This window comes from Somniosus microcephalus, chromosome 3 (genome assembly GCF_052327205.1).
Source record: "Somniosus microcephalus isolate GS21.2 chromosome 3, FLI_Smic_1.0, whole genome shotgun sequence".
Lineage (NCBI taxonomy): Eukaryota > Metazoa > Chordata > Chondrichthyes > Squaliformes > Somniosidae > Somniosus > Somniosus microcephalus.
The window spans coordinates 203,086,131-203,105,905 of NC_140989.1; positions in this window are offsets into that span (position 1 = coordinate 203,086,131).

A 19,775-nucleotide genomic window follows, 5' to 3' on the forward strand; every position below is an offset into this window, starting at 1 on the left:
ATGTGCCCTAATTTTGTTCACCAATATCTTGTGTGGGACTTATCGAAGGCCTTCTGAAAATCCAGATACACCGCATCTACCAGTTCCCCTTTGTCTACTCCACTAGTTACATCCTCAAAGAACTCCAATAGGTTTGTCAAACAGGATTTGCCTTTCATAAATCCATGTTGACTCTGCCCAATCTTACTATTAGTTTCTAAGTGCCCAGTTATTGCATCCTTTTGCAATAGATTCCAGCACTTTCCCTAACCCTAACCCTAACCCCTAACCCTAACTATTGATGTGAGGCTAACAGGTCTGTAGTTCCCCGTTTTCTCTCTCCCTCCTTTCTTACATAAGGGGTTACATTTGCTATCCTCCAATCTGCAGGAACCGTTCCAGAATCTGTAGAATTTTGGAAGATGACAAACAATGTGTCCACTATTTCAGTGGCCACTTCTTTCAGAACCCTAGGATGTAGGTCATCCAGTCCTTGGGATTTATTGACTTTTAGTCCCATTAATTTTGCTAGTACTGTTTTTTTACTAATAATAATTTATTTAAGTTCCTCATTCTCGCCATGCCCTTGGTTTTCTCATGTTTCTGGGAGGTTTTTTGTGTCTTCCTCCGTGAAGACAGAAACAAAGTATTTATTTAATTTCTCTGCCATTTCCTCATTCCCCATTATAAATGATCCCATCTCTGACTGTACAGGACCTACATTTACCTTCGCCAGTCTTTTCTGTTTCACATACCTATAGAAGCTGTAAGGGGTTTTGTCCTCGAGAGGTTCCCCTGAGATTTCTCTCTCCAGAGGCCTCTCTCTCTTGCACAGTAAACCTTGAGTGGTTCGACCCACTCGCCCCTTAGATTCTGTACTCTGGACTTAGGCGCAGGAACTACAATGTAGAGAAAACTTGTGTAGACCAAGTTTGATGAAACAAAATGAAATTTTATTGCATAAGGAAAAATATTAAATCAAATGCAAGCAGATGAGGGAGTACATGGGAGGGAAAAAACACACAAACAAATCATAATGACACAGTACTAACTAAAGTACAGGCATCTTGTACTCTAGAAAGATCATTATGATATAAGGAAACACACGGAACATCGAGGGACAACAACTCATGTTAATTGTACCCCTAAATCCACCCCCTTATTAAACCTATCTAGATCTGATTGTGAAGGGCCAGAAACATGCTCACCAATCCCACTAGGAAGTGCAAGGTTTTGAAATCGAGTCTGTGTTTGGTCCTTTCAGGCGTCTCGTCTCCACGTGGATCGTGGAGCCCCAGCGAACTGCGCCACACCTCTCTCCTGAGGTGGGGGTCGGGGGTGGCTGGACACCGGCGGGCCTGGATGTCGGCGGGGTCGAGGATCGTCAGCTCGACCCTGGTTAGAGGAGCCTTGAGCTGGCTCCCATCGCTTCTTCAGGTTCCTTTCCTCTCTTCTACCGAGCCATGGTGGCTGGAAGGTTTCTTCGCTTGGGGTTTTAATTTTTTTGTCTCTTCTCCCAAGCTGGGTCTATGGCCTCTCATTCCGGCAACAGCCCGGGGATGGTCGATCATCTCCCGATGTGCTTCCCTGGGGCGGAACGCCTGCGATTGACTGCTCCTTCTTCTGGGTGTCCGGATTCAAGCTGCGTGTTTCCAGCTCTCCAACCCGGCATGTCCTCCAGCTGCCAGCTTGTTCGTGGTGCTTGCCCCTGTCTGTCCAACTGCCGAAAAGTCTCTCCAGATATACCTTTCTTCCAGAGGCTTCACTTCCCGCCCAAAATCAGGTTAGTCTTTGTTTTAATTTTGGCGGGCTGCGAGCACAGTGGGGTAGTTATTATATTTAAAATGTCTTAAACGGCTGGTAACAGGCCCATCTCTGGTTTGGAATTACCTCCATTGTTTTGAATGTCCTGCTGATCTCGTTATCTAGTCCTGGGTGCTGTCCTCATGAATATGAAATTGTCCCCTTTTGTCTGGGGCAGCATTTTGATGGCCTCTGTCTCCAGGCCGATCTTGACTAGATTTGCATCTAATCCATATGCATACCTGTGGGTCTGGTTTCGTTCTCTCAGGAACGGCTTCCAGAACTTACTGTGGATTGAATCCACAAATCTGTCTGAGGTTGCGCAGGAACCATTTAAAAGTGTACCAATAAGTTGGTCACATGGTATGGTGGCCATTTTGTATGCCCCTTTTTCTGGGCTTCTTTTAAAACAGTCTTTAAAATCATAGCCTCTTCTGCCATTTGACCCTTATTAATACAAAGTCCAATTTTGCGAATCCTACAAAGCTTTTACAATCCATTTTTTTATTTTTCGCTAGTTTGTGCTCATATTCCATTTTCCCTTTCTTTATCAATTTCTTCCTCTCCCTTTGCTGATTTCTAAAAAGATCCCAATCCCCAGGCAGACTGCTTTTTCTGGCAACTTTATAAGCTTCCTGCTTTGACTTAATACTAGCTTTAATTTATTTTGTTAGCCATAGTTGGATCACTTTTCCTTTTGGGTTTTTATGCCCTAGAGGAATACATGTTTGTTGCAAATTATGCATTATTTCCTTGAATGTTAGCCATTGTATGTCCACCTTCATACTTTTTAGTGTAGTCTCCCAACCTACCATGGCCAACTTGTCACTCATACCCTTGTAGTTTCCTCTGTTTAGATTGAAGACCTTAGTTTCAGATTGAACTACATCACTCTCAAACTTAATGTAAAATTCAATCATGTTATGGTCACTTGCCCCTAAAGGCCCCTTTACCACAAGATTATTGATTAGCCCTTTCTCATTACACAGTACCAGATCCAGCATAATCTGTTCCCTGGTTTGTTCCTCCACATACTGATCCAGGAAACCATCTCGCATGCATTCCAAGAATTCGTCCTCCACACCATTAGTGGTAATTTGATTTGCCCAGTCAATATGTAGATTAAAGTCCCCCATGATTACCGTGTTGCCCTTGTTACATGCGCATCTAATTTCTTGATTGATACTGTGCCCTACATTACCACTACTGTTTGGTGGCCTATACACAACTCCCACCAATGTTTTCCGCCCTTTGCTGTTTCTTAGTTCCATCGAAACTGATTCCACTTCTACATCACGATCTGCTGAGCCAAGATCTTTTATCTCTACCGTACCGATCTCATCCCTTATTAACAGCGCTACGCCACCTCCTTTTCCTTTTTGTCTGTCCTTCCTAAATGTTGAGTACCCTGGAACATTCAGTTCCCCTGCAACCATGTCTCTGTAATGCCAATTACATCATACCTATTTATTTCTATTTGTGCCATTAATTCATCCACCTTGTTGCGAATGCTATGTGCATTTAGATAAAGTGCCTTCAACGTTGCCTATTTAATAATTTTCTGCACTTGGACCCTCTTTACTGTTGGCCTTTGTTTCTGCTCCCTACTAGTTTTACTGACTACTTTTCTAACTTTCACTTCCAGCTTTGTTTCTCTCTGTTCTGGGCCCACACTTAGGTTCCCAGCCCCCTGACAAACTAGTTTAAATCTTTCCCAACAGCACTAGCAAACCCCACTGTGAGGATATTGGTCCCGGTTCTGCCGAGGTGTAACCTGTCCAGCTTGTACAGGTTCCACCTTCCCCAGAATCGGTCCCAATGCCTCAGGAATTTAAATCCCTCCCTCCTACACCATCTCTCCAGCCACGCATTCATCTGGTCTATTCTCCTATTTCTGCTCTCGCTAGCACGTGGCACTGGGAGTAATCCTCAGATTGCTACCTTTGGGTTCCTGCTTTTTAATTTATTTCCTAGCTCCCTATATTCTGCTTGCAGGACCTCATCCCGCTTTCTACCTATGTCGTTGGTACCAATATGGACCAAAACCTCTGGCTGTTCACCCTCCCCCTTCAGAATGTCCTGTAGCTGCTCAGTGACATCCTTGACCCTGGCACCAGGAAGGCAACATACCATCCTGGAATCACGTCTGCGGCCACAGAAACGTCTATCTGTTCCCCTTACGATAGAATCCCCTATCACTATTGCTCTCCCGCTCTTTTACCTCCCCTCCTGTGCAGTTGAGCCACTCATAGTGCCACGGACTTGGCTCGTGCTGCATTCCCCTGAGAAACCATCTCCCCCAGCAGTATCCAAAATGGAAAATCTGTTGGAGAGGGAGATGGACCCAGGGGACTCCTGCACTACCTTCCAAGTTCTTTTACACTGTCTGGTGGTCACCCATTCCCTTTCTGCCTGTGCACTCTTTACCTGCGGTGTGACCACCTCATTAACCATGCTATCCACGTAGATCTCAGCCTCGTGGATGCTCCACAGTGACTCCAGCCGCAGCTCCAGCTCCGAAACGTGGATTTTGAGTAGCTGCAGCTGGAGACACTTCCTGCACACGTGTTCGCCCTGGACACCGAAAGTGTCCCTGACTCCCCACATAGCACAGGAGGAGCACTCCACGCAGCCGAGCTGCCCTGCCATGTCCTACCCTTAATTTACTCCCTTAACTTCCTCTAAATTAACGAATATTAAATACACTAGGGACCGTACTTCACTTTAAACACTACTTACTCTAAATTAGAGACCTTACTTTTACTTTAACAACTGGACTGTAGAAATACTCACCAGGTCCTACTTACCAATCAGTTCCTTCCCTGGTTGTTACATCACTTTAATATTTTTGCAGTTGTTGTTGTTGTTTGACTGCTCCTGCTCTCGGATTTTTTCCTGGGTATAAAGTGAGAACCAATTCCTACAGAGTGAAAAATTAGGGAAAGCAAAGGTGAAGCAAGGGAGCTCCTCCTTCCACTCCTCGCCCACCTAACTCCCTCACTCACCCAACTCTTAGCACTCTGTTCAAACCGCATTCAGTGCAGATCACACTGTGAAGCCTGTTGTTGTGATTGTTGCTGAGTGAGTGGAGAGATACAGACCTCTATCTGAATAGGTGCTGCATAATTGTGTGACATCAGTTGTTGATCAGTGAAATCAGACTGATGGATTTTTGTTGGGTAAGTTTATGAAGGCATATGGAGCAATGGTGGGTGAATGGAGTTGAGGCACAAATCAGCCAGGATCTCATTGAATGGCAGAGCACACCTGAGGGGCTGAATGGTCTCCTTCTGTTCCTATCTTCCTGTAAGAGTTTTTTGGAGGTGTGGACACAGATGGAAATAAGGTTGGAAGGTGGTAGGGGGTTACAGGTGATAAAATGAATGGGCAGAGATGGCCTTGTCAGTGATTGAGAACATGCAAGCAGTGAGGCCAGGAGAGATGGCAATGATGGGTAGAGGTGTTTAAGGGACAACAGGAGGGCAATAAAATCAGAGGAGAAAGGACAAGGGGAGTCGAGATGGAGATTGAAATGACTGAGGATGAAGAGTCACTGAGTGCAGAAGCTGAAGGAGGAAAACAGGGAGGATATGTGGGTGAGAAATCTGTGGTGGTGGGCAATAGACAAAGACTTTAAAGGAGAGAAGAGTGGAACAAATGTCACAACGGGCCACTCTAATGTCACAATGGACCGTTCTGATGTCACAATGGACTGCTGTGATGTCACAAGGGGCCGCTCTGATGGCTGAGCAACTTCCTGATGACATAATTAAGGAGCTTCAATCCCTGAAACATGAAGATCCCAATTTGGGGCAATTCTGCTAGAAATGTCTGTCCTACATTCCCATTTCCACATCTTATGTCACAAGTACTTTGAGTGTCTGTGGTGTGGTGTATTCTTTACTAGGAACAAACAGCTGCTCAATCCAATATGGCTGCCAAGGGTTGGGAATATTGCCTTTTCTGTATGGTTTCTATCTCAGGTCTGGTCCTTAACCCCCAGCACCCACCTTAAACTGCCACAAAGAGCTGGCAGGACTTATATGGGCACAGGACCCAGGGCCACATCACAACTGAGGGCTTATGTAACCCTCACAATGATAACCATGACAACACAGAAACCCCGGGCAGGACAAAATACAGCAAAGTGCTACAAACTGTGAATTTCTGCATGAAATGGATGTTGTGACAGAAATAAAGGGGTCGATTTTAACTGAGCCATGGAGGTGGGCTTGGAGGTGTGCGGGGGGTTAAGATTGCAAAAACTGGCGGGTGGGACCCCCCCCACCCCCCCCCGCCTGGTTCCCAACTCCGACCCCCCCCGCCTGGTTCCCGACTCTGAGCCATTTTTACTCAGGCATGTCTGATGGTCCCGAATCCGTTCCGCATCCAACAGGCAGGACTGGTCTTTAAGGCCCTTAATCACCACTAAATGGCCTCTATAATCCCATTTTAACAGTACCTTGCAATTTTAACCCTTTTCCCACATAAAACACACCTGGTGGGAATCGCGACTGTGAAATCTGGCGGGAGCACTATTGGCTTGCTGACTATCAGCTGCAGGTCAACCATTAAAGAGGAGATTTGATCAGCCATCATTTGCAGGTGGCAGGACTTTGTTGTCTCAGGCCTGGGACAACTTTTACCAGGCTTAACCACACCTGTGGAAGGTTGGAGCCTCACACACATCTCCAGTGTGAACTCCTGGGAAACCCCTCTCACCACCCTCACTCATCGCTTCCTCAACTGAGGCATATACCAGAAGCATGGGAGCTATCTATTTTCTTCCCATCTGGGCATTAGAGGAGATCAAGCACCAGCCGCGACAGCAGCAGAACCAGGAACAACAGCAGCACCAGCAACAACAGCAGCAGCAGGAGTGCCAGGCTGCTGCTCACCCACCTGAAGCAGCACAGGCCAGAAGAGGCCAGCACCTGGAAGCCCGTCGGCGCAGGAGATACCCCCCAAATGTCTACAGACACAGGGTCAGCTACCTCAACATGACTGAGCAGCAGTGCCAAAGGCGGCTCCAACTTTCGCGACAGGTAGTAACTGACATCTGTGCAATGCTACAGCAAGGCCTGCTGCCCAGAGGACCAGGTGGACACTCCTTACCAGTGGCCATCAAAGTCACCACTGCACTCAACTTTTTTGCCTCAGGCTCATTCCAGGGATCATCAGCAGACATCAGCGGCATTTCCCAGTCAGCCGCACACACTTGCATCACACAGGTAACCGATGCCCTCCTTGCCCTCGCGCACAATCACATCCATTTCACCAAGGATCGCGCAAGTGTGATGGGGCGCGCGGTTGGATTAGCTCATCTGGCAGACGTTCCAAGGGTGCAGGGCGTCTTTGACTGCACACATGTGGCCCTTAGAGCACCCCATCGCAATCCAGGTATTTTTGTCAACCGCAAGGGTGTAGGAATTAACAACGGGGTTGGGGTTATTTGTCTCTGGCCAGTCAGAAGCCTCTGAGCTGCTCCAGGGACCCCCATATGGTTTTGAAGCGCTCCCCTATTCCTGGTTCTGACTGCTGGACTTATTCAGTAGTGATGTAGACAGAAAAACGTGACTTGTGGTTTGGGTGCAAAACAGATCAGTATTTATTGAAACAAAAGAAAGAAACAATTTAAAACAAACGATACGCCACATCTATGCCTGGTACAGCACTTTTGCTTAACACAATACACTCAGTGTCCACTAGAGTGCTCCTTGCTCAGTGCAACACTCCTTTCAATACAGCACTTTAAAAACAGCTACACAGTGTTTACCACAGCACTTCTCTGCTATGTACAACACCCCTTTTTAATACAGTTTTAAATACAGAAACACCTTGCTCACTACAGCACCTTTGCTTAGTGGCTTTTACTTAAAACAGCACTTTAATACAGCTACTTTCGGTGTTCACTGAAGCACTTTTCTGCTAGTGCAACACCATCTTACTTAAATGGGCGGGGGGAGAAACGGACACAACGAGGGAAGATCGACTAAAATCACAGTTCTGACAAAATTCCCACTTAATTCCCACCCCTATACCTATTCTAAGTTGCCTTGTGAAAGGCCAGAAAAATATATGCTCACGAATGAAAATGCCTCCTCCGTGCCCTGCGATCTTTGATCTTCACTGCCCCGAAGTAAAAACACCCCAGTATTTTAAAAGTAAACTGCTGGTGTTCCACTTCTTCAGGCAGACTCCCACATTGTAGAGAGCACGGAGGCGAGACCAGAGAGAGAGATGGCTTCTGAGAAGCTATCTTTTATACCCCAATTTGGGGCCTGCCCAAATCCGGATGTATCTGGGCTAAAACAAAAGGGATCCAAGCTGCCCCATTGTCTAGGGTGGGTTTGAATAAAGTTGCAGTTTAAATGTGTCCATTGTCTGTGATGTCTATCGAATAAAGCTGCAGTGGTTTGAATGTATCTTCATTGTCTATGATGGGCCATTGAATAAAGCTATTTCCTTGATTGCTTGAGTAAATAGCCTTGAAGGTATTGTAAACAGAAAGTCATTGCCCTTGTGGTCAACTGAAACTGCAGTCTCAAGTGGTTACTCCCTTGTGTACACAAAGTAGCAGTTTCTGTAAACACATCGATTGTCTCTGCAGGGAGGGGGGAAACTTCCCTTTGATTGGCAGTTTTGACTGCTCCATTGTCCTTTTCTCACAGACACAAGCTGCTCTTTCCAAGTCCTTTTGTCTTCAGCCATGCGGTCTGATGGCCATTTTGATCCCTGGAATTTTAAAAGCATATCACCCAGGGATTCTTTGATCAAAATTAATCTTTGGAGCTGTAGGAAATTTTGAAATGATTGCAAAATCCTACAAGGGCTTCCACTCCCTTAACGTTCAGCTGGTGTGTGAACACAAGAAGGAGATTTTGCATGTTTGTGCCATGTACCCTGGCAGTTGCCATGACTCCTTCATACTGCGCCATCGAATGTGCCTCCACTATTCAGGCCACCAGACCAACTTCAGGGATGGTTACTTGGAGACAAGGGCTATCCCCTGAGGACTTGGCTAATGACGCCGTTGAGGGGGCCAGCCAACGAAGCTGAGGAGCGCTACAACTCCAGCCACATTATCGAGCAAACCATCGGTTTGCTGAAGATGCACTTCAGATGCCTGGATAGATCAGGTGGAGCCCTAAAGTACTCAGCAGCCAGGGTCTCCAGAATCATCGTGGTTTGCTGTGCACTTCACAACATGGCAAAGCGTCATGGCTTGCAGATTCCTGAGGACCAACTGACTCCTCACATACCCTCCTCAGATGATGGTGAGAAGGAGGAGGAGGAGGAGGGCAAAAATGACCATCCTGCAGAGGACCAACAACCAGCAGCAGCATTACGCCAGAACATTGCGGCCCGGGATGCAAGGAATGCACTCATCCTAGCCAGATTTGCTTAGCCTAGCCAATCAAGCACTTTTGCCTCGCAGCTTCTTACTTGAGCATCGGCAATGGCCAAGACCCTGCGGATTTCTAGCTATTTGTCCGGCATACTGACAATTGCAAGTAATCGTAAGCCCTCAATGTGAAAGTGCCATTCGCAAAATGACACACGCCACAAATACAGCAGTAGCCATCAGACATTTTATTGACAGAATTCATCTGATGGCTTTTTTTACCAACACATAAAATTTCACCCAAGTGACTACCCTTGTGACTAGTGTTTTATTTTCCTCTTACGCGTGCTCCTACGTAGTGGTTCCCCTGTGGCTTCAGCAGATGTAGAGGCCCCTTGCTCACTTTCCTGCTGCTCCTGTCTCGACACCTTTGGCGGGCGTCCTCTGGGATGGCGAGCCTGTGAGGGCTCATCAACAGTCTGCTGCTCCTGCGGCTGTGCAGGGGTTGAGACATCTATCTCACTTGGGTGTGGACTCCGGTGGGGCTCTGACCGAGGGCTCTGCAGTGGCATGGAAGTGTGAGTGCTTGGAGAGGAACCCCCACTTCCTTGAGGTCTGCCACTAACCTCCCTCTCATGGGTCAGTGCCTGCAAGTGGCTGGAGAGCACCTTGCTGCACATCAGGGGGCCATGGGGACCCATATCTGCAATGGCAGTCCTATTCAGAAGGACTTCCATGAAGGTCTGGTTTCTATGTTCCACAGATGCCCATCGCTTCTCAAGAGATGTCATTCTATTCTGAACACTCACCATGTTTTCCATACCCTGGCGACTAACCTCCTCCATGACCGTAGCCCTCCTCTCCTCTACCGTAGCCAGCCTTACCACGGAGGCAGCAATCATTTCCACGTAGGTAGCCATCCTTTCCGTGTTGATGCGTTCATGCGCCAATGTCTCCACAAAGGCTCTGCTCATGTTCGCTATGGACGCCTCCATTCGCTCCACAATTGCAGCGACCCTAGAGACAAAACCTGCCAGAAACTCCTACAGCTGTGCCTGGAGTCCCATCACCTCTGATCTTATGGATGGACCCAGAGGCAGAGGGTCGACATGCAGCTGAGCCGAGCTGGCAGAGTCCTGCACCCTCCAACGAGGACACTCACTGCTGTCCCTGTCTTTACAATCTGCTGATGCTCACTTGTGAGCTGTGATACACCAGGTGACAACACTACTCTATGTCCCGAAGGTCCCACCGAGGTGTGAGTGCCTGCGCTGGTGCTGGGTGCGCTTATTTCTGCTGACGCTGCGCCCTCAGAGGTTGCAGATTCCTCTGAGGAGTGTGGAAGCTCAGGCTCTTCCTACTGGACAGTGGGGACGGGGGCTCTCAATGGTCCTGTGGGGGAGTAAAGGAAAGACTTAGAGATGTGAGGTCAAGGTTACATGCACATTGCATATTGCAGATGATGATAAGCCCATCTGTTATAGCTTCAGAATCATTATCAGCGACTCATGCAATGTCAATGAGAGAGATGGAAAATTATTCTGTCACCAGCTTGCTGTGATGCACCTGTCTGTCCGTCCCCTACTTGCGCATCTTTTTCAACCCCGACAATTTCTAGGACGGCTTCCTCCCAGGGGCTGAGCTGGGCTAATGGTGGTGGGCCTCCTCCTGTCCTCGCTCTTTCCCTTTTATTGTGAGCTCTCTTTTCCTGCAATAAGGGAGACAAGTGGAGGTTGAGTGAGAATGAAGGAGTGAGTGTAGAGATTGTATAGCATAGATACTTAGAAGGAGACAAAGATGAAGTGAGGTTGCAAGACCAAGGGCCCTCCCTGTGTGTTGTCAGTTGTGTTCAAAGCATCAGAGCGATAGGGAGTGTGAGGGCTGCATGGTGGAATAGTTATGTGATTGTGAGCATAGAGAGAGAGAGGGAATGGGTAAGGGTGCATGGATGTAAGTGTCAAGTGGGATGTGGAGGAAGAGATTGCTAAAGCTGAGTGCTGGTGAGGAAAGGCAATGGGGATCAGATTGAGGGTGATGGGAACTTTATACTTACTTTTCCAGTGCGTTGAAGGTCATGGAATTTTTTCCTGCACTGCATCCAGGTGTCCCATGTGACCCCCAAGGAGTTGACCTCCCCAGCCACCTGTATCCACACAGCCTTGGTCTGACTGGGAGGCCTCTTCCTCCCTGATGAAGGGAACAGGACCTCCCTGTGGGCCCTAGCTCCATCCACCAATGCCTGTAGTGCTGCCTCATCAAACTTAGGAGCTGCTCTTGGCCTCCCGCTGGCCATTGTTCCTGCAGGTTCCTGTGCCATCAAATGGAGAAAGTTTGGCAGTCTGCAGAAGAAGCAAAGCTTGCTGTGGACTTTAAATGCAGCAGCAATGATGACGTCATCGGAGAGGACTTTCAGTCATGAAAAACCCCTTTGCAAAGGCTTCCCACACGTTGGAAATCAATTGGCCAATTGAGTTAAAATTGCATCAATCTCCCACATTCATTTAGATTCGTGTGGGAAACACGAAATTCGGAGAACACGACAATAGCCCGCACCTGAGTTAAAATCGACCCCAAAGTGTCTCGGGCTAAAATCACAAATGGACATCCTTCTTAACAAGCTCCACCAGCAGATTTGTGTTTCGCTGGAATCGACTGATGATCTTGCTGTGAAGAACCAGACTGAGATCCTTCGCCCTTTCAAAGTTCTGGCTCCAGCTAATTCAGACAAAATGGGGGAATTTCTCCTATCTCGGTTAGAGAACGCTGACCAACAAATGAGACTAGGAACACTGACTGTACTGAAGCATCTCATCACATTGGCCTCATCACACTTGGAGAGGAAGAAGGCTCAGATTGTGGCTGCAATAAAACCAGTCCTTCTCGACAAGAGCAGCAATCAGGAGAAGAAGCTCATTGCCCAGGTAATATGTGTCATGGCCCAGCAAGGTTACCTTGAGCCCGAGGGAGGAAAGGAAATGGTGCAATTCCTCATCCAACAGTCTGCAGCACCTGTTGGTTCAGGGATCTTGGTACCACCCAATCATCAGCCAGACCCAGTAACGGATGAAGAATTAGTCACACTATGCGAAAGAGTGATGTGTTTGATCACAATTGCAGTGAAGATGGAGGATGTCCTTTGGCCATCCTCACTGGAGTTTGTCACTATGACCCAGTACACCAAGGCTTTAACAATAATCTGCAGTTCTTCAGCACATATTGGGAAAAAGAAACTGCGAGCCGGTAGTGAAAGCTTTTCCCTTACTTACAATGAAGATGCCAACCTCCCTAAAGCCCAGGCACTGCTGACCCGGCTCCTCATTGTGTCTTGTTGCCCATATCAGGGAGGAGGCTGAGGAGCTGCAGCACTGAGTCTACTGAAAGTCCTGAGACTCAATGTCCACTCACAATCAGTGAGGTGGTGTGAAGACGAGCTGGCCTCATTAGTTGACCTTTACTGGAAAATTCACAGGAGTCTCTGCCCCAATCGAAATGGGAGAATAAATTATTGGCGGTCTTGTGCCCAGTTTTAAATACGATTGATGACGAGGAATGGGCATGTCAGCTTGCTGATGAAATATAAAATCAACTCAACACCAACTATCATTCCCCACAAGAAAAGGACTTTCCATATAAATCTCTTGCATCAGTGCTCTGCCAGACCTGCAGTAGGAATGTAAGGGAGGACCTTCACCAAATGTTACTGAGTGTGCAGCAGAGTGAGAGTGCGGAGCGAGAGGGAGCGGCCCTCGCCATTGGTTTCTGTGCCATGGCACATTTTGATGATACGCTCTGTTGCCTGGAGGAGTTTGCTAACACCAACAGATTGATGAGGAATCGGATAAAGTCAAGAGCACACTGGTTCTGTGCTATGGGAACATGGCAGTTTGCGCTCCTGACGAACTGCAGTTCACAATCGAGAGCCACATTCTGCCAGCTCTTAGTCATTTCATTACAAGTAGGCAGGGATAAAGGCTGAATCCAGGGATCTCACACTAAAGCTCAGCCTACTACAGGCCGTGACTCAGATAGCCAGATCCCTACATATAAATCGATGGAGACTTCCTATCAACTTTATCAGAAACAGGCTGCTGCTCACATGTGGCATGTGGCGATCACTGGCTGAGGACACAGAATGTGCCATGAGAACAATGGGAGAGCTGCTGGACACACTGAAAAAAGCAGTTGCCATTTGGGATGAGCAGGACCTGTCCCATCAGCGAGAACGCGCCAGAGTATTCAACCCTTGAATCTCTGGCTGCCGTCTATGGTCTGTGACAGATGATAACTAAGCCCGAGTCAGTAAAGGCGGTGACTGCATTGTTCCCGCAGTTATTCAGCGCCCTGCTCATTCATTGCAACTCTTCCATTCATGTTTCTCTGCTCAATAGTTTTACTCCTGGTGATAAATTCAACCAGAGACTATTCTCAGCTGCATTTGAAACACCTAGGGGTCAATTTTCACTCAGGTGCGGGGAATTGTCGGGTTCCCCGAATTTGGTGTTTCCCACACGAATCTAAATGGGTGTGTGAGATTGATGCAATTTTAACTCAATTGGCCAATTGATTTCCAAGATGTGGGAACCCTTAGCAAATGAGTATTTCCAGTCAGAAAGTCGCATAATATGACGTCATTATTGCTGCTGCATTTAGGGTCTGCAACAAGCCTAGCTTCTTCTGCAGGCTGCCAACCTTTTGGCATTTGCTGATACACTGAGCTGGAAGCAGAATGGCAAGAGAAAGACCGAGGTCTGCACCCCGTTTTGACGACGTTGCCCTGCAGGCTTCAGTGGAGGGAGCAAGAGCTCACAAGGAGGTGCTCTTCCCTTCATCAGGGAGGAAGATGCCTCCCCAGCAGACAAAGGCTGCGTGGCTGCAAGTGGCAGAGGAGGTCAACTCCTTATCGGCTACCTGCAGAACCTGGATACAGTGCAGGAAGAGATTTCATGACCTTCAGTACACTGGAAAAGTGAGTATGAAGTTCCCATCACTCTCAATCTGATCTCCATTGCCTCTCCTCACCAGCACTCAGCTTTAGCAATCTCTTCCTCCACATCCCACTTGACACTGACATCCATGCACCCTTACCCATTCCCTCTCTCTCTATGCTCACATTCACCTAACTATTCGACTATGCAGCCTTCACACTCCCTATCACTCTGATGCTATGAAAACAACTGACAACACACAGGGAGGGCACTTGGTCTTGCCACCTTACTCCATCTTTGTCTCCTTCTAAGCATCTATGCTATGGATTCTCTACACTCACTCCTTCATTCTCACTCAAACTCCACTTGCCTCCCTTATTGCAGGAAAAGAGAGCTCACAATAAAAGAGAACAAGCGAGGACAGGAGGAGGGCCACCACCAGTAGCCCACCTCACCCCCTGGGAGGAGACGGTCCTGGAGATCATAGGACTGGAGGATGAGGCGCAAATGGGGGACGGACAGCCGGGTGCATCACAGCAAGCTGGTGACAGAATAGTTTTCCATCTCTCTCATTGACATTGCACGAGTCGCTGATAATGATTCTGAAGCTCTAACAGATGGACCTATGATCATCTGCAATATGCAATGTGCATGTAACCTTGACCTCACGTCTCTAAATCTTTCGTTCACTCGCCCACAGGACCATCGAGAGCCCCCATTCCCACTGTCCAGGAGAAAGAGCCTGAGCTTCCACACTCCTCAGAGGAATCTGCAACCTCTGAGGGCGCAGCGTTAGCAGAATTCAACGCACCCAGCACCAGCACAGACACTCACACCTCGGTGGGACCTTCGGGACATAGAGTAGTGTTGTCACCTGGTGTATCAAAGCTCACAAGTGAGCATCAGCAGATTGTGGAGACAGGGACAGCAGTGGAGAGTGCTAGTCGAAGGGCGCAGGACTCTGCCAGCTCGGCTCAGCTGCATGTCGACCCTCTGCCTCTGGGTCCATCCATAAGATCAGCGGGGCTGGAACTCCAGGAACAGATGCAGGAGTCTCTGGCAGGTTTTGTCTCCAGGGTCGATGTGTGTGTGGAGCGAATGGAGGAGTCTATAGCAAACATGAGCAGAGCCTTTGTGGAGTCATTGGTGCATGAACGCATCACCATGGAAAGGATGGCAACCTCCATGGAGGAGATAAGTCGCCAGGGTATGGAAAACATGGTGAGTGCTCATAATAGAATGACATCTCTTGAGGAGCGATGGGCATCTATTGAACAGAGAAACCAGACCTTCATGGAAGTCCTTCTGAGTAGGACTGCCAGTGCAGATACGGGTCCCCATGGCCCCCTGATGTGCAGCAAGGTGCTCTCAAGCCACTTCCAAGCGCTGGCCCCTTCTGGCCTGTGCAGCTTCAGGTGGGTGAGCAGCAGCCTGGCGCTCCTGTTGCTGCCGCTGTTGTTCCTGGTTCTGCTGCGGCTGGTGTTCGAGCTTATCTAATGCCCAGAAGGGAAGGAAATAAATGGCTCCCATGCTTCTGGTATATGTCTCCGTTGAGGAAGCGCTGAGTGAAGGTGGCGAGCGGGGTTTCCCAGGAGGTCACACTGGAGATGTGTGTGAGGCTCCAACCTTCTACAGGTGTGGTTAAGCCTGGTAAAAGTTGCCCCAGGCCTGAAACAACAAAGTCCTGCCACCTGCAAATGATGATTGATCAAATCTCCTCTTTAATGGTTGACCTGCAGCTGATAGTCAGCAAGCCAATAGTGCTCGCGCCAGGTTTCACAGGCGTGATCTCCACCAGGCGTGTTTTACGTGGGAAAAGGGTTAAACAGCCAAGGGCCTGTTAAAATGGGATTATAAAGGCCAATTAGTGCTGTTTAAGGGTCCTAAAGACCAGTCCCGCCTGTTGCAGGCGGGACTGATTCGCGACCATCAGACACACCTGGGTTAAAATGGCTAGGTGTCGGGAACCAGGCGGGGGGGGGGGGGGTCCCAACCCCCAGGTTTTGCGATTTTAACCCCCCACACGCCTCAAAGCCCGCCTGACGGCTGAGTTAAAATTGAGCCCTGAGTGTGTCCACTTCCACCACTTCTGCTGGCAGCAAATTCCAGGTCATCACCACTCGCTGCGTAAAAAAGTTTTTCCTCACATCACTCCTGTATCTCTTGGCCAAAACCTTAAATCTGTGTCCCCTAGTCCTTGTACCATCAGTTAGTGGGAACAGCCATCATAATCTTGTACATCTCTATCAAATCACCCCTCAACCTCCTTTGCTCTAATGAAAACAAATCCAGCTTCTCCAACCTGTCCTTGTTGGTAAGATCCCCCATCCCCGGAACCATTCTGGTAAATCTCCTCTGCACCCTCTCAAGGGCTTTCACATCCTCCCTAAAGTGTGGTTACCAGAACTGGACGCAATACTCTAGTTGTGGCCTAACCAGCGCTTTATAAATGTTCAGCATAACTTCTCTATATGCTTTGTTAACCACTCTCTCAATATGTCCTGCCACCTTCAGGGACCTATGCACATGAACTCCCAGGTCCCTCTGTCCCTGCACACTCTTTAAAACTGTGCCATTTGTTGCCTCTCCCTGTTCCTTCTGCCAAAATGCATCACCTCACACTTCTCTGTATTAAATTCCATCTGCCACTTGTCTGCCCATTCTGAGAGCCTTTCTATGTCCTGTTGCAGTTGATTGGTGTCATCATCACTGTTTGCCACACTCCCAAAATTGCTGTAATTGGCAAATTTAGAAATTCTACTCTGTATTCCAATATCCAGGTCATTTATATATATCAAAAAAGCAGTGGCCCCAGCACCAACCCTTGGGGAACACCACTGTCTACCATCCTCGAGGCTGAACACCACTGTCTACCATCCTCCAGTCTGATGTAGAGATCTGTGTGTGAACTGTGTGAGGACACTAAAGGAACTGCTAGCTCGGAGAATCAATAAAGAAATAGTTACTTACATGGTGAACAGTGGAGGACGGGACCAGATGAAGAACCTCCGCATTTTTAACAAGGGGGTTGTCTTGCTGGCCAGAGCAATGGTGCGATTTGCTGGCATCAGCCTGCCTGGCATTGTGGAAGAGCTGGCAGCTTAGATCCCTACTGTCCAAGAGTGTCAGGCAGTCACCGTGGCTTCCTTCTTTGGAGAACCATTAAAATCTCCACTGGTTTCACAGCTGCAGCTCACAGACACTCTGGTGGACACATTGCTAAGGTGTTTGCGTACAATTGGAGCCCATCACTGGTCTCATCAAGTGATGGGCACACTGCTGAGTCTGCTCAAGGAGAACCAAGAGGAAGTGCTAACATTTGAGGTGCTGTTGTGCCTCTCCAAGAACATAACTAAATTGAGAGAGAGCGCCATCCAACCCTTTGTAAAAAAAATCCTCACCAGCATTTAACCACTCTTTGACGTTGAGTGTGATCTAGTGCGGGCTGAAGCGATCAGCATGTTGGGGAACTTGACCAAATGTGGAATCGGAGATTCCAGATCCATCTTCTACCGACTGATCCATTCCAACTTTGTGTGTTTGTTGCTGCACCTGGATGGAAAGAGGTCTTGCAGTTCAACACTGCAACTGGTTGTCCCCTTCATTGAATCGGCCGAGGCTTCCTCATTATTCAAGAACTGTCTAGGGGAGCATAACGGGAACTACATGGATCTCCTAAGAGACCTTTCACGACACTTGGTTGAAGATTTCCCCAATAGGATCACTTCCTACGCCATTGCTTGCATGTCCTTCCCCCGCAACCCCTATGAGCAACTCTAAGCACATGCAGCGGCCTTTTCAACTTTACTTCTCCAGCAGTTAGAACATGTCCGATCTGTCCACAGGCTCATCTGGTGGAACAGCTGCCGAAAAAACTGCTGCTGTCACCGTCAGAATGAAGCCTAAACACACAGGTCCCGATCATCCTCCACCTCCTCATCTGCATCAAACTGATTAATTTTCCAACATGACATGTAAATATGTAAATTCATGAATCTATATATATAAAAGGATACATCTGTCTGTCTGTCTGTCTGTCTATCTGTCTGTCTGTCCTTCGGTGTGTCTGTCCGGCTATACACTCTAAAGTTTCCGGAACGGTCATAAGCATATTTACGTTTCAGCTGGACAAAAATTGCGCCCGCGGTATCCAAAAACGTTCAAAATTCCACTCATTAGCATCTCATTATCCGCTCATTAGCAACAGAGTGACATTAAGGTCGACCAATCATACGGTCGAGTGACCCGACGGTCGACCAATCGCTGCGTAGCGGGGGCGGGTTCCTGGCGCGTGCGGGCGGGCCCTCCTAGAGTCGAGTGATGGGACGATTGACCAATCCTACGCTTCGGTGACCTGACGGTCAACCAATCGGTGCATGTGTGGGCGGGCCTTATCGTTCTGAACCGAGGTGAGTTGCCGCCATCTTGATTCCAAACTTTTCATCTCTTTTTCCCGCTTTCTGCGTGTTTCTTTTCAAATCTACATTTCCAGCAAAAAAAAAGTTGCTTTTAAAACACAAATTGTTTTTAAAAAAAGTTCATTAATTTGTAAATCTTTTCTCTAACCTCTATAATTCTCCTACCTTTCACCGTTTTTCCAGGCCCGGGGCCTAGGCTTCTCCAACTGCCAGCAGCGCAACTCTAGTCCCAGGCTCCCGGCCTAGACAGAGCCAAACACTGGCAGAGGGGAGAGGGTGTGCTGCTTCAGCTCCATTCCCGGGGTCAGTAGGTGGGGAGGCTTCATAAGCAACTGGGGTAGGTCGCAAGCCATGAATAATAATCTGAAGATCCTGTGTTTGCAGCTGAGGAAATTTCTTCTGCTGACAGCCCCAGGTTAACGGCAGCCATCTTTGTCAAGGAGGGCGAAAAGTTTCAGTGCGACGCCATTTTGATTCAGTGTGTAACACAGTGCATGCGCGGCCATCTTAGTACAGGAACATAGAGTGGGTGGGGCTTCTGTGCTCCCAATCGGGTCCTGGTGACCGAGACAGGCAATCGACTGTGTGGGCGGGGCCTAATCTTTCCAACTGAAAAGCAAGCGGCGGCCATTGTTTGTTAATAAAAAGATTGGTGAGATTGTAAAGTGTATGTTATAGAAAGATTTACCAAAAATGTTTTATAAGTACTTTGAGTTTCATGTTTCCCCACCCCTTGCTCCCCCACCCCTTGCCATGTCAGTGCAGGGGCCCGAGGCCTAAGCTACTCCAACTGCCAGCAGCGCAACTCCAGTCCCAGGCTTCTGTCCCAGACAGGGACCAACACTGGGAGAGGGTCTGCTGGCACACCACTCCCTTTCCCCCCCTCCCTTTCCCCCCTCCCTTTCGCCCCCCCTCCCTTTCCCCCCTCCTTCCCCAACACCCCCTTCCCCCCAACACCCCCTTCCCCTCCCTCCCTTTCCCACCGCCCCTCCCTCTCCCCCTCCCCTCCCTCTCCCCCCCTCCCCTCCCTCTCCCCTTCCCTTTCCACCCATCACCCCCACACCCCCACCCCCCTTTCCCCCCACACCCCCTTCCCCCCTTCCCCCAACCCCCCACCCCACTTTCCCCCCACACCCCCTTCCCCCCCACACCCCCCTCCCCCCACACCCCTTCACCCCCCACACCCCCTTCCCCCCCACACCCCCTTCCCCCCACACCCCTTCACCCCCCACACCCCCTTCCCCCCCACACCCCCTTCCCCCCACACCCCTTCACCCCCCACACCCCCTTCCCCCCCACACCCCC